A 15,791-nucleotide genomic window follows, 5' to 3' on the forward strand; every position below is an offset into this window, starting at 1 on the left:
TATATAGTTTAGATATTAACCTCTTATCAGATATATCCTTTGCAAATGCCTTCTCCCATTCAGTAGGTTGACTTTTTGTCTTGTTGCTGGTTTCCTTCACTGTGTAAACACTTTTTTAGTTTGATGTAGTCCTATTTGTTTATTTTTACTTTTGTTGCCCTTGCTTGAGGAGACATTTAACAAGGAGGTGAAAGACCTATACTGTGAAAACTATAAGACATTGAGGAAAGAAATTGAAGATGACACAAATAATTGGAAATACATACTGTGCTCATGGATTGGAAGAATCAGCATTTTTTAAAATGTCTATACTACCAAAGTAATCTACAGATTCAATACAATCCCTATCAAAATACCTGTGGAATTTTTCACAGAACTAGAACAAATAATCCTAAAATTTATATGGAACCACAAAAGACCCAGAATTGCCAAGGTAATCCTGTGGAAAAAGAGCAAAGCTCGAGGCATAACCCTCCCAGACTTCAGACAATACTACAGAGCTACAGTAATCAAAACAGCATGGTACTGGCACAAAAACAGATACATAGATCAATGGAACAGAATAGAGAGCCCAGAAATAAACCCACATTTACGTGGTCACTTATGACAAAGGAGGCAAAAATATATACTGAGTAAAAGAGAGTCTCTTCAATAAGTGGTGTTGGGAAAACTGGACCACTTCCTTACACCATATAAAAAATAAACTCAAAATGGATTAAAGGCTTAAATGTAAGACCTGAAACCATAAAACTCCTAAGGGAAAACCTAGGCAATATGTTCTTTGACATAGGCCTTAGCAACGTTTCTTTGGATATGTCTCCTCAGGCCTGGGCGATAAAAGTAAAAATAAATAAATGGGACTAAATGCTATTATAATCACCGTTTTGCAGATGAGGAAATTGAGGCTCAGAGGTAAAGTAAATTTTACTATAAAACGGGACATTTCAAAAAATGTTTCAGATATGCTCCTGGTCTCTGAGGACTGCACTCCCAGGCTGCTGGGGTTACCTAATACCTTTTCTTTACCATAGGAGCATTTGGTTAAAATATTTGCAGAAGCAATAGCCTAGGTGATATTTAAGATTCTCTTCAGCTCTGACATTCTATAATTTCATTGACCCTCTTTGCATTTAATTATGTTGATTTTTCTTTCTACTCTTTGCTCACCTCAAAATTATACCCCTGTTTTGTCCATGTGCAGGAGATGGAGTATTGAATAGAGAGCACCATAACAAATCCTTGTGACTATTCAGATGTTGCTCTAAAATATTTATCATTTTGGTAAATCTCAAGCTATCATAACAGCTCACAGTGCAATAATGAATATCATGCTAACATTACTAAAATAGATATAACTGAGAATGCTGCTCGTTAAGCTCATAATGATTCTGTTCTCAAAGGACCTGCAATTCATCTCCTTTATGCTGCTTGATTGCTTACCACATCCTGCAGGTTTGGGTAGCCTCCTTTTTGGTTTCATGTAATACATTATATTCACAAACTGTGATGCAGCCCTCATCATGCAAATCAAAAATGCAAATAGAGAGCTAGCTGACGGTGTGATCTGAATTTCCTGCTTGTTTAGAAGGACATAAACATGGGGAGAATATGGATCTGCTGTGTAATGGATTAAAAGTAATCAGACTTTTCATTCAAACTAAGTCAGGAAAGGTTATTTCAAAATGTCACTATACCTTTCATTTAACAAGATTTTCTTAAATTACTAAGCTACTTGCTGAAGAATACTTACATTTTTTTTTAAATTAAGGAAGTATAGGAAAAATCAGTAATTAGAATCATTTCATTTGAAAAACTTTCTAAACAGAATGTTTTAATAGTTAGACATTATTCTGATCTTCAGTAATACATGTTATACATTCTGCAGAATGGTTCTGGGCACCTGTCCTCTTGCTAATGCTGGGTTGGCATGTATCTCACTCTTAGATTATCAGTTGTCATGGATTTGGGAGACAAAGCAAATAACGAAATCTAAACTAGGTCTAATATAAAAGTTATTTCTCTTTGGTGGTTTAAAAGACACATCAGTTTCTTACGCTTATCGTTGTAAATCTACATTCTCTTTGTGTAGCAGATGTTAAGAGTTTAGTTAGCTTGAGGATGTACTGACCTAATGACATGACCAAAAGTTGCTTTTTAGAACAAGCCCTGAGGAGGACTGGGGCTTGTTTATGTATTATTCGTCTCTTTCAAAAACAGAATGTCTGATATCCAAATTGATAACCTCCTGGGCCACACGATGTGGGCGACTTTCTGTAAATTTAATTATTTCCTCAAGGGCTGAAGCAGGACTTTGCCAAGTTATTTGCTTCCTTCCCTCAAAATCTTCCCCTACATAGCTTTAGCTTGTCTTTTGACTTTCTAGTATTCAGAAACAATTTTTTGTTATTGTTTTTGCACCCAGAGAATTTTCAGGTTAAGCCTACTCTACTGTTTCTTTTACCTGCATCAAGTTTGTTAATTGAACAATTTCAAGAATTTACACTATTGTGGTTTAGAATAAGACTCTACAACACTACATTACAACTGGTTTTTGCTGAAGGCATCTCTGTTACCTAATGGTATATGGTGCCTTTGTTTGAATTGGAAAAGGGCCCCCTCCCCACAGACACAGTGCCCTGCCAAGGTGAATGGAGGAAGGACTATGGATTACAGCGTCCACTTGCTCTCCCTGCTAAGTGTCCTTGTGCACTGAACAACTTGTACAGCCATATGGGCAATTTGTGCTTTGTATACCTAATACCAGTCCCAAGCTTTCCCTAAACCCTCCTGAAATGTTTGACTTTGAAATAGAGTTTTAGGCACAAGTGACAAAAGACAAACGGTCTCCTCTCTGCTCTCCTAGGATTGGGTATTGAACACTTCAACTATATCGTTGGATCTTTTCTGCTAAATATTTCACATTCTAAATAAAACCTTGTTCCAAAGATTGAAACCATTACTAAGCCTGCAGGAAGGGGGATGAGAAAGTTTGCTTCCGATAAGAAGTACTCCCATGCTCTAGCGATGGAGGAGCTCTTTTATAAACCTTTCTTTTTCATAGCCCTTTCTCTAAATGTATTAAACATGGAGAAACAATTACAGAGGAAAAAACCTATGGATCTATTTATTGAATTATATTGTTCTTTGTAAACAATAGGTAAATGTGTGACACCTGAAAAAGTTCTGAAATTACTATATGTTACAATCACCAAAGGTTTTATCTTATGTGAGTCTACAACAGGAAGTACAATAAACCTAACTTGTTTTCTTTCCTATATAAAATCCTCGGCAGTGGAATCCACTGTATCTGCATACTAGCAGTAGGCAAGTATAGTCCATTTTCATCAACCTTGTAGGATAATTGTCTCGAAGACTGACCATGTTCAGGAATTACATGTCTAAATAAGTCACCAAAAATGTTCTTATGCTTTGTTTTGGTTTACTCCCAATTAATGAAATCACAGATTCACAACTGTTAGAGGTAGAAAGAGCCTTAGAAATGATGCAACCAAATTTCCTCAGTTTACACAGGAGGCAACTGAAACCCAGTGAGGGAAATTGACTTGCCCAGAGTCATACAAAATAAAGAGAGTGAGACTGGAACACAGGTCTTCAGATTCCCTATCCAGGCCTTGCTCTCTTCCTCCTCTTCCCCTGTAATCCATAGGAATTAAAAATCCAAGTTGTTAACTATTTTAACTTCCTGGTTCAGGAATGCTACAAAAAAGGTGGGATTCGGTGGAGCTTTAGGGCTCTGTCCCACTCTTTTTTGGGTACAATTAATATTTACCCAATTTAACAAAAGTGTTAAGCAAACTGAGGTCTAAGTTTTCACTTCCAATCAGAATGCCACCTGTAAGCCACTCCTTTATAGTAATTCTAGAGCTGTCACTGTCCTGGCTTCACAGTCTCTAGACTGTTTTATCCTAAATTCCTCGCTATTTACTTTAGCTTGGTCACTAATCAGTGTGGCTATACACAGTGTTTCCCAGTCATGGCACTACTGACATTTGGGGCTGGACTATTCTTTGTGGTAGGGGGCTGTCCTGTGCCTTTTGGGTTGGTTAGCAGCATCTCTGTCTTCTATCCAGTAGCACCCCTTCCAGCCTCAGACATTGCGTAATGCCCCTTGCAGGACCAAGTTGTCCCTGGTTGAGAACTAGTGAACTATATTTTATACTTCCCTATCATAGGCCCATCTGAAATTAAGCTAACATGCTTTGTATGTCCCAGTTATAAAAATGCATTTGTGTGAAGGCTCATGTTTGTATGTGTGTATTTGGCATGGCTTAAGGTTGTTTGGATTTCTGCTACTTTTTTAATGAGCTTACCTAGGGTTGCCACAGTGACCAAAAGACAGGAACTATTTGTAGTTGCCAGTACCTGTAGATCTCAGATAGGAATGAAACTATGTTTATTGGCAACAAACTATGTACCAGGTTGCTTAGTACACATTACTATTTTTCCAGGTTTATTGGGATATAATTGACATACAACATTGTGTAAGTTTAAGGTGTTCAATGTGTTGATTTGATATATACTACAGAATGATTACCACCATAGTTATTAGCTGACATCTTCGTCACATCACATATTTATCATTTATTTTTTGTGGTGAGAGGCTTTCTGGTACTTTTAATCAAAGGAGTCGTAACTAACATACTGCAAAGGGATAAAAATAAATATTGAAGATTGTCATAACTAAATTTCTATGCCCCTCCCAAATTCATGTGTTGAAACCTAAACCCCAGTGTGATAGTATTTGGAGGTGGAGCCTTTGGGAGGTGATTAGGTCTTAAGGGTGAAGCCCTCATGGAAAAGATTGGTTCCCTTATAAAAGAGACTCCAGGGAGCTCCCTTGCCCCTTCTGCCATGTGAAGACACAGGGAGAAGATGATCTTCTGTAAACCAGGAAATGGGTCCTCACTGAATCTGCTAGTGCCTTGATCTTAGAGTTCCAGCCTCCAGAACTGTGAGAAATAAGTGTTTGTTATTTAAGCCACCTAGTCTGTGGTATTTTTGTTATATAGCAGCCCAAATGGACTAAGACAAAGATGTTCAGTGACTAGAAAATAATATGACCAAGAATAAGATCATCACGTGGAAATGTCATAAGCAATTGTTAGAGGTGAGATGGTGATTTGATTTTAAGTTTCCCAGAGGTTAGAGGAAAAGAGGAAAACCTAACCAAATAAATTAATCATATTATCTCATAAGATGCAAGCAAATTCCTTTTTCAAGAGAAGGTCAGCTTTTTAGATTACTGGCATCTCTGAGAATTATTCTTTGGATACCTGTAAAGAGAATAATTTCTTGGTACTAATGAAAGCAGTTTTCTATTCTTATCCTTTAATACAGGCTGATGTCTTAATGCTAGCAAGCATTGCAGTAAAAGCAATCCCAAATACTGACATCCAAAGAAAAAATTCAGAATATGGTTCCTAAACACCTGTCTGTGACAGCTTCAAAAGAACCCCCTGCACCTTTAATTGGAGGGGTGTCTGTGTGAAGGCATTGAGTACTAATTTCTTTTCATTTCATTTACTTATAAGCGATGACAGTGATGTAATGGGTACCATGAAGGTTCACACTGCACATATCTCATGATGAATTGCCATCTAGATTCTCTGATATCTGAATCTAAATTTGGATAAAATTGTGATTATGAGGTTAGGCTCTGGGATCAAAACCTGGATCTACTATTTCCTAGAGGTGTGATTTTGTATAAATCTTTAATATTTTTGAACCTCAGTTTTGTCTTCTATAAAATGGGGATAATAGTAGTACCTACTTCAGAGGGTTGTTGTAAGAGTCAGAGAGAAAATCCATATAAAAGAGGTTGGTACATCATACATGCTCACTAAATATTAGACATTGTTTTTATTTTAAGCTCTAAATTCTATTTTATTATTTTTTTTTTTTTGCGGTACGCAGGCCTCTCACTGTTGTGGCTTCTCCCATTGCGGAGCACAGGCTCCGGACGCGCAGGCTCAGTGGCCATGGCTCATGGGCCCAGCCGCTCCACGACACGTGAGATCCTCCTGGGCTGGGGCATGAACCCGTGTCCCCTGCATTGGCAGGCGGACTCCCAACCACTGCGCCACCAGGGAAGCCCAAAGCTCTAAATTCTTAAACAGCTTCAGTGACTATCACTCTGCTTTCCTGGCCCAGGACTGGACAATTTTCTTAAACATTAAGTTCTAACTTCCTTTGCATTGTGTGCTCTAGTATAAGGGATTTGAAATGATAAAAAAAGATACTATCTTTGAAGGTAAGATTTATAAAGTTCTTTCTCTTTGGTATATTTTAATTTCTTAAATTTTAGGAATAAACTTGCTTCATGCATTTTAAAAACAAAGGTGGTAATTTCTCATTAACTGTTCATCTACAGTACAGAAACTAAAAAACAAAAATTTTTATAAAAATGGAAAATCAAAACCATGTGATCTTATACTCAAGGACTTCCAAGAACACATGCTGATCTGTAAATAAAGATATGTAGAAACAAGAATGTCCTCATACATAGAAAAATACACAAACTCAAAAGCAAAACAGATTGTCTTTCTCATCTAAATCTGATGGACTCAAAGTGAGATACAAAATAGCAGACGGTATGTTTAAAGTAGACCGCTGCTAATAAATCATGCAAAAGAATCATTCTTGAAAATTAACAGGCGGAATGACACCATGCTAACCCTAACTGCACCAGTTTTAGGGCCAAATTTAGAGGACTAAGGAAGAAAACACTCCAAGTGATTTTGTGGATAAGGGCTTTATTTAAAACTTCTAAATTAGATTATTCCTTATAGATTATTATATAAATTATTATGGAACCATAATCATCTTTCTCTTAATATAAGTAAAAGCTAAAGTAGTACTTAATTATAATGCATTACTAGAATAAACCTTTTTCTTTTTTATTTCTTTCATTACAGGCTGTTAACACAACCTTGATTTGAAGGCCAACTCTGCCACTTATTGCTATGAGGCCTTAAGTAAAAGTATATTTTAAATGCATTTTAAACCTTTACTTTTACTTTTTTCATTAAATTAAAGCATGTGCATAGTTTTAAAAATCAAATATTATTCAAAGCCTTATAATGAGAAACAGCAGTCCCCTGCCCTTTGCCTTCTCATTGGCTAGTTTATTTAGTGTTTAAAATTTTATTGTGTTTAAAAATTACAAAAGTAATATACAAATACATTTCCACTGGGAATGATTCAGGTCATAAGTACAGAAAGTAAACCGTTCAAGTACTCCTTCCTGAAGTAAACATTGTCATCAGTTTGATGTGAATTTTTATAATCCATTCCCTATGGATTTACATATATGTGTACTTACAAATTTGTTTGGTTACATTATTGAGATCATAGCATAAAAATTGTTTAGCAACTTTTTTTCCTCACTGAACAACATGCCTTGGAGACCTTTCCATGTCAGTGCATACAGACCCACTTCATTTCTTTTAACTACTGCATAAATGGTTATTTAACAATTGATGAATATTTAGGTTGTTTCCCACTTTTTTTTTTTTTTTTTTTTTTTGCGGTACGCGGGCCTCTCACTGTTGTCGCCTCTCCTGTTGCGGAGCACAGGCTCCGGACGCGCAGGCTCAGCGGCCATGGCTCATGGGCCTAGCCGCTCCGCGGCATGTGGGATCCTCCCAGACCGGGGCACGAACCCGTGTCCCCTGCATTGGCAGGCGGACCCTCAACCACTGCGCCACCAGGGAAACCCTGTTTCCCACTTTTTACAACTAAAAATAATGCACCAATAAACATCTTTGTCCTTGTCTCTTTGTATGCACACATATGCTGGGTCCAAAAGTATGCATATTTTATATTTTGATAACAACCAAGAAATTTCTTACTGAAGATGTCATATTCTTCTACAGACTTCCAGCAGAAGCGGAAATTTTTATCAATCCGATGAACAAAAATATTGTTTTAATATTGCTTTCCCTGATAACTGGTGAGTTTATTTACATTTTTATATTTGTTATTGCCATTTAAATTTCTTCTTCTTTGAATGGTGTACTCACGTCATTTCCAACCCCCTCTTCAAAATAGATTTTTTGCTTTTTCCTTAGGTTTTCTTCTGTATATCCTGGATATGAATCCTTTGTCATATATGTTACATATTTCTCCTACTCTGTCACTTTCCTTCTTAACTTAGTTCACAGCATCTACTAATTAATAACATAATTAAATTATATAATTTATTGTTAAATGTATTGATTGCATAATTTAAATGTTCATTCTTTTTCTTTATGGATACTTCATTTGAATCTTGCTAAATGATCTTCCTCACCCTATGATAAAATTATCTTCCTACATTTTCTTTTTAAAACTTACTACAGTGTTCAATTACATTACTGACATTTAGTTCTTTAGTTCATCTGGATTTTTTTTGTGTGTGTGGTATAAGTTAGAACAGGAACTTAATTTTTTTCTGATGTACAGTAAATTATTCTATCACTTAATGCATAGTCCATTGTTTCCTTTATAATTTGAAATGCATCTTTTTTCATCTATTAAATGTCTTGGCTTTCTTTTCTATCTCATTAATTTAGTTTATTTTAATTACTATAGCCTATGTTTTGCCTTATAGAATATTTTAATATGTGATAAAGCAACCTTTCATTGTTCTTTTTTGTTCATCTTTTAAAAATAATTCTCATGTATTTTTATTTTTCAAGATGAATATAAAATCACCTTGCCAAGTTCCATAAAATATCCGTTGGAACAATGTTTGTCATTGCACTGAATTTATAGGTTAATTTAGGGAGAAATGGCATCTTTAAAATAATAAGTTTCTCCAGCCTGGATCATGGTATATCTCTCCTTCAGATCTTTTTTTTGTTGTTTATAATCTTTAATTAAATGTTATAGTTTTCTTCATATAGATCTTGCACATTTAACAGAAATTCTCTCATACCTGGGTAAAAGGTGCCCTGCTTTTGGCTTTTAGAGAGCCCTGCTCTGGCTCTCCTCGAGTTGCTCCTCTTCCTATGGGGTGAGAAGTTCACTGTACCATGGGGACATGCCCATCTGGATCCCCTGTCCACCTGCTTTCTAGATCATAGCCTAGGTATTAGGATGCTGGAATTCCCTGCTCAAATAGCCTTAAGCTGTTTCTCAAGATGTGTGCAGGCTTCTTCCCCAGGTCTTTCCTTATGAGGGCAGATCACATTGCTGTTGTACACAATCTTAGGCCTGAGGTAAGACCAAGTGATGGCTGCTTGAGTAGGGTGCAGACAGTGCTTGGACATTCAGGCTGATGGACATGAATGTGTATGAAGTCCCTGATGTGTGGATAGGGCTAGGGAGTGGGAGAGAAAGGAGTTAGCCTGGGTTTGGGGAGTAGCTCTCTCTATGAAACTACTTTCTGGCACAGAACCTTGAGGTCATTTTGAAAGTATATTTATAAATCTGTAGTTTTCTTTTTTTGGTAATGCCTCTGTCAGGTTTTGGTATCAGGATTATGCTGGCATCATAGAACAAGTCGTGTTCCCTCCTCCTCTATTTTCTGAAATAATTTGTCTAAATTTGGTATGATACCATTCTTTAACACCTGTTAGGATTCATCATTGGGTCTAGGGTTTTATGTGTGGAAAGATTTTTGATATTAAAGCCAATTTCTTTAAAAATATGGGTATATTCATATTGTTTCATCTCATGTCAGTTTTGATAAGTTGAATTTTTCAAAGATTTTGTCTATTTTGTTTATGTTTTCAATCTTATTTCTCTCTGACCTTCATGTTGAATAATTTCTATTGATCTGTTTTCAATTTCATTGACTATTTCCACTATTATTTCCAATCTACTATTAAACCCATCAAATGATTTAAAAATTTTTAGATAACTGTATTTCTCAGGTATAAAATTTATATTTGTTTCTCTTTTAGAGTTTACATCACTATTTTGAGATTTTCTATCTTCTCACTCATTGAAAACAAATTTTCCTTTAGCTCCTTGAGCATAGCTTTACAGTCCTCTTTTTTGTGTGCCTAATTCCAACATATGAATCATCTTGGGGTTGGTTTCCATTAATTGTCTCTTTTTCCAAGCATGGGTGATGTTTCCATATTTCTTTATATGTAGAATAATTTTCTCTTGTATTCTAGACATTTTGAGTGGTCTATTGTTAGAGACTCTGGGTTCTGTTTTGTTTTTCTGAAGAATATTTATTTTGATTTGTTTGTTTTATCAGTTATCTTGGCTGAACTCAAACTACAAATTCAGCCTCCCCTGTGGAAGTAAACAAGTGAAATTTCAGTTGAGTTCTCTTGGCCTTATCTAGGCTGCTTGGAGTGTGCCTCGTTATATTAATTTCCTGAGGCTGTTGTAACAAATTACCACATACTTTTGGCTTAAAACAACAGAAATTTATTCTTTTACTGCTCTTGAGGCCGGAGTTCCAAAATCCGGTAGGGCTATGCTTCCTCTGGGGACTCAAGAGGAGGATTCATTCTTTGCCTCCTCCAGCTTCTGTGGCTGCCAGCTTCTGTGGCTGCCAACATTCCTTCACTTGTGGCCACATCACTCTAATCTCTGCCTCTGTGGTCACATTTCCTCCTCCTCGTCTGTCTGTCAAGTCCCGCTGTGCCTCCCACTAATAAGGACACATGTCATTGGATTTAGGGCTCACCTGGATAATCCAGGATTGTGTCCTCATCTCAAGGTCTTTAGTCACATCTGCAAGTTTAATTTTTCCACATTGGTTAACATTCACAGTTTTCAGGGATTTGACAGGCAAATCTGCTGGGTGCCATTTTTTTCAGCCTACAAAAACTGTGTATGTGTGGTTTAAGACTCATCCAGAGATTTGGGCAGAGTTTACAGATAGAATTTGGTATTCCCCATTCTGGATCTTTCTTAACTATCCAGGTGCTGTCCTCAGGTTCCACAGGTTGCCTGAAAGCCTGTTGGTTTCTATATGAGTTTTAGCCATCCTGCAGGGTGCAAACTGACCTCTGCCCTCAGGCTGAAAGCCATGCAACAGGAAATTCATCCAATGCTCTTCCCTGTTTCCAAGTGTTTATTTCTCCACAATTGTACTGCTTTTGTTTGCTCCCCATTGCATTCAAGTATTTTATTAAAAATATATTTCGTCAAAAGTCAGACTCACAGATACAGAGAACAAACTAGTAATTACTAGTGGGTAGAGGGAAGAGGGGAGGGGCAATATAGGGGTAGAGGAGTAAGAGGTACAAGCTATTAGGTACAAAATAAGCTTTAAGGATATATTGTACAACATGGGGAATATAGCCAATATTCTTAAGAACTATAAATAGAGTATAACCTTTAAAAATTGTGAATCACTATATTGTACACCTGTAACATAGAATATTGTACAGCAACTATACTTCAATAAAAAAATTTTGTCTAGAATTTATAGTTCTTATTTATGGTATGGTTGATCCAATAAGACCTAATAAACCATGACTAGCATTAGAACTTTGCAAAGTTGGAGGATCAACCATATTTTATTTAATAGTTTTTATATGTATTTATAACTTTTAATTTTAGACTTTAATATTTTTGCATTTATGCTCATATGTGAGGTTGCCTAATATTTTTTGTTTTTGTATTATCCTTAATTTTGTTTGCCATCGGATTATGCTGGCCTGGTTGACTGATTTGAATAGCAGGCCAGGCCATCTTTTTCAAAGTTATGGAATAATTTACTATATTTTATTGAATCCAATATATAGCATTATGTTATGTCATTAGGAAAAAAGAATGGTGCTAACTAAACCATGACGTAAAGTTTTCTTATTACTTGAATGTTTGATTTTATTCTTAATGGGAGTGTTCTTTTAGGCTTTTTTAGACATTGATTTTAAAAATCATATTTCACTACAGTTTATATGTAAAATGGAAAATTTGACTACATTTTCAGCATCTTCTGTGATTCCTGGGCTATTCAAGTTTTCTCTCTCAACTTGAATCAATTTTGATAGCAGATATGTTGCCTAGAAAATTGTCTATTTCATTTATGTTCTCAAATCTATTTGTACAAAGTTGTACACAATACGCTCTTTTTTTCCAGCTTTATTGAGATATAATTAACATATATCATTGACTAACTTTAAGGTGTACAATGTGATGATTTTAGATATGCAAAATGATTACTGCAGTCAAGTTAGTTAACACATCCTTCACCTCACATAATTACCATTTTTTGTTGTTTTTGTTATGATGAGAACATTCAAGATCTGCTGTATACGAAACAGTATTATTAACTATAGTCTCTACTGTGTATGTTAGATCCTCATACTTGATAATCTTTTAACTGGAAGTTGTAACCTTTGACCAATATCTCCTAATTTCCCTCACCCCTGCCCCCAGCCCCTGGCAACCACAAATCTCCTGTTTCTATGATTGTGGCTTTTTTAGGTTCCACATATAAGTGAGATCATTCAATATTTTTCTTTCTCTTTCTGACTTATTTCACTTAGCATAATGCTGTCAAGGTTATCTACATTGTCACAAAAAGCAGGATTTCCTTCTTTTTTTATGGCTGAATAATATTACATTCATCTTTTATCCATTCATCCACTGACAGACATTTAGGTTGTTTCCATGTTTTGGCTAATGTTAATAATGCTGCAGTGAACACAGTGGTGCAGATATCACCGTGAGATAGTGTTTTCAATTCTTTCAGATAAATAACTGGAAGTGATATTGCTGGATCATACTATTTTTCTACTATTAATGGTTTGAGGAACATCCATACTGTTTGCCAACAGTATGGAAAGTATGGAACTTTCCATACTGCTGTCTGTACCAATTCACATTTCCATCAACAGTGCACAGGTTTCTCCTTTCTCCACGTCCTCCAGAGAAATTGTTATCGCTTGTCTTTTTCATGATAGCCATTCTAGCAGGTGTGAGGCAATCTCTCAATGTGGTTTTGATTTGTGTTTCCCTGATTATTAGTAATGCTGAGGATCTTTTTATGTGCCTGTTGACCATCTCTCTATCTTTTTTGAAAAAATGTCTATTCAGTTCCACTGCCCATTTTGTAATTAGATTATCTGTGGTTTTGCTATTGAGTTTTGTGAGTTCCTTATATTTTTGGATATTAATCCCTTATCAGAATGTGGTTTGCAAATATTTTCTTCCATTTGTAGGTTTACTTTTCATTTTGTTGACTATTTCTTTTGCTGTGCAGAAGCTTTTTAGTTTGATGTACTCGCACTGGTTAATTTTTTGTTTTGTTGCTTGTGCTTTGGATGTCATACCCAAAAAATCATCGATGAGACCAATATAAATGAGATTTTCCTGTATGTTTTCTTCTAGGAGTTTTGTGGTTTCAGGTTTTAATTTAAGTCTTTAATCCACTTCACATTATTTTTTATGAGTTGTGTAAGATACGGTCGAATTTTATTCTTTTCCTTGTTGATATCCAGTTTTCCCAACACCGTTTATTGAGTACAGGCATACCTCAGAGATAACACAATACGTTCTTAATGTTTTGAATATTTCCCTTGTGTTAGTTATCTTTTTCATATTCTGATTTTTTTTTCTGGATGTGGTGTTATATACTAGTTATAAACCAAAACAAGAATCAAATGCCATTCTCCTTGGTATTTCCTGATTCCACTCAGCAATTAGTTCTTCTTACTTAACTTCCCAAAGTTATTTTGTTAATTGAAATTGTATTTTTTACCAAGTAATATGTGTATGTGGTTTTAAAATTCAAGCACTAGTGTAAGACTTCTAACTGAAAAATAGGAAGTCTGTTTTTTAAACCTTGCCATCATTCTCCACTGTACATACCCAAGTCCTACTTACCACTGGCAACCATTTTAAACTCTTTTAACTGTTTCTTTCAGAATTTACCTCCATATTACTCAATGGCATGCTTATATTGCTATTTCTCATTTATTTGTTATCTTTTAAAAACATTTTAGGCATACTCTGTTAATATCTTCATATGGATTATGATGATTTTGCTTTCTTATACCACTCATGTTCACATTTCTTTCCATTTGGACTTATAATTTCACAGCTTTTGGTTAAGTTGATATTCAATATTTATGTTCTTATGATTCTATTGATACTGTTCATAGCTGAGCCATGACATATGCTATGGACACATTTTTTTTCATACCCAACTTTTTATTTTTCCTGGAGTTAATAGCTACCCTTTCTGTTGTTTGGTCTTTTTGTTTAATTTTCTGTGTATATGTATCACTAAGTCTTCTCTCACATTCCGACAGAACTGTACGACTTCTCTTCATATGGTTAAAATCCATAGGTTCTATTTTTTATCTTGAAGAGATTGCTTTGTGGAGCCTTCCTTCCTCCTGTTCTGATATGAACTGGTTTAGTTCTTAGCTTGTTGATCATTGGTATAATGTTGATCATTTATGTATCTAAGAACAGAATTTTGATACCAATAAAGAGAGAGATAGAGAAGTGAGGGAGAGAGGAAAAGAGAGAAGAGAAAATTGATAAATCAACAATTATAATGGGACTCTAATATTGTTAGACTGAATGTTTGTATTCCCCCAAAATTCATACAATGAAATCTAATCCCCAGTGTGATGGTATTTGGAGGTGGGACCTATGGGAAGTGATTAGGTCATGAGGGTGGAGCTCTCATGAGTGGGATTAGGGCTCTTCTAAAAGATACTCCAGAGAACTCCCTCATGGGAGAATGACCATGAGGCTATTCAGAGATGATCAGGGCTACTCTTCCCACCACAGATCCAGAGTGCAGGGGCTTAGGGGGCAGAGCAATTTCAAAGAGTAGAGTTGTCTCTTCAGTTCAAGAAGGCCAGGATACCTTCACGCAGTACCTCAGGGATGAACTGTGTGCAGCATAGCCATGGGGGTGGGGCTGCTGGAACTTCCCTTGTGCAACCCAGCCTGTGAGAGCTGCAGTTGCTGGGACCTCAACTAAGAGAGCCACTGGGCCCCAGCAGAGAGCCTCTATGGAGCTGTCCTGCAAAGCTATGGGGGTGATGTTGCCACCCTAGTAGGCCTGGAAGGCAGAACATTGAGCCAAAGGATTAGTCTCGAGCCTTAAAGTCTTATGGAATTTGCCCCATTAGGTTTTGGATTTATTTGGGACCCGTCACTCTTTTCTTCTTTCTTATTTCTCTCTTTTGGAATGAGAACGTCTACCCTATGCTTGTTCCACCATTGTATTTTAGAAGCACATAATGCATTTGGTTTCACAGGTTCACAGCCGGAGAGTCATTTTTCCCAGGACCTTGAGGCTCAACCATATCTGATTTAGTTGACACTTAGGTGAGATTTTAGACTTCGACTTTAAAGTTGATGCTGGAATAAGTTGAAACTCTGGAGGCTATTGGGATGGAATAAATGTATTTTGTGTGTAAGAAGGACATGAGTTTTGGGGGGAAAGGGCTGCAGTGCCATAGACTGAATGATTGTGTCTCCTTAAATTTCATATGTTGAAACCGTAACCCTCCAGTGTGATGGTGTTTGGAGGTAGGGGAACCTTTGGGAAGTGATTAGATTACTAGGGTGACACCTTCATGAATGGAATTAGTGCCCCTATAAAAGATACTCCAGAGAGTTCCCTTGTTCCTTCCCCCATGTGAGGACACAGCAAGAAGATGGCTGAATGGAAAAACTCTGTTCCTTCACTCTCTAGTACTACTACACTCACACTTCAGGCCAAGAAATGTGTGTGGGTTTTTCCTACACCAAGGAATTCTCCAATTCTCTGCAGACACCAGCTGGGTGTTTTATAATTCAATTCAATTCTGACACTATCTACCTGGAGTCAGTGTTAGATCCATAGGATA

This window comes from Mesoplodon mirus (assembly GCF_964341445.2).
Source record: "Mesoplodon mirus genome assembly, chromosome: X".
NCBI classification, from domain to species: Eukaryota; Metazoa; Chordata; class Mammalia; order Artiodactyla; family Ziphiidae; genus Mesoplodon; species Mesoplodon mirus.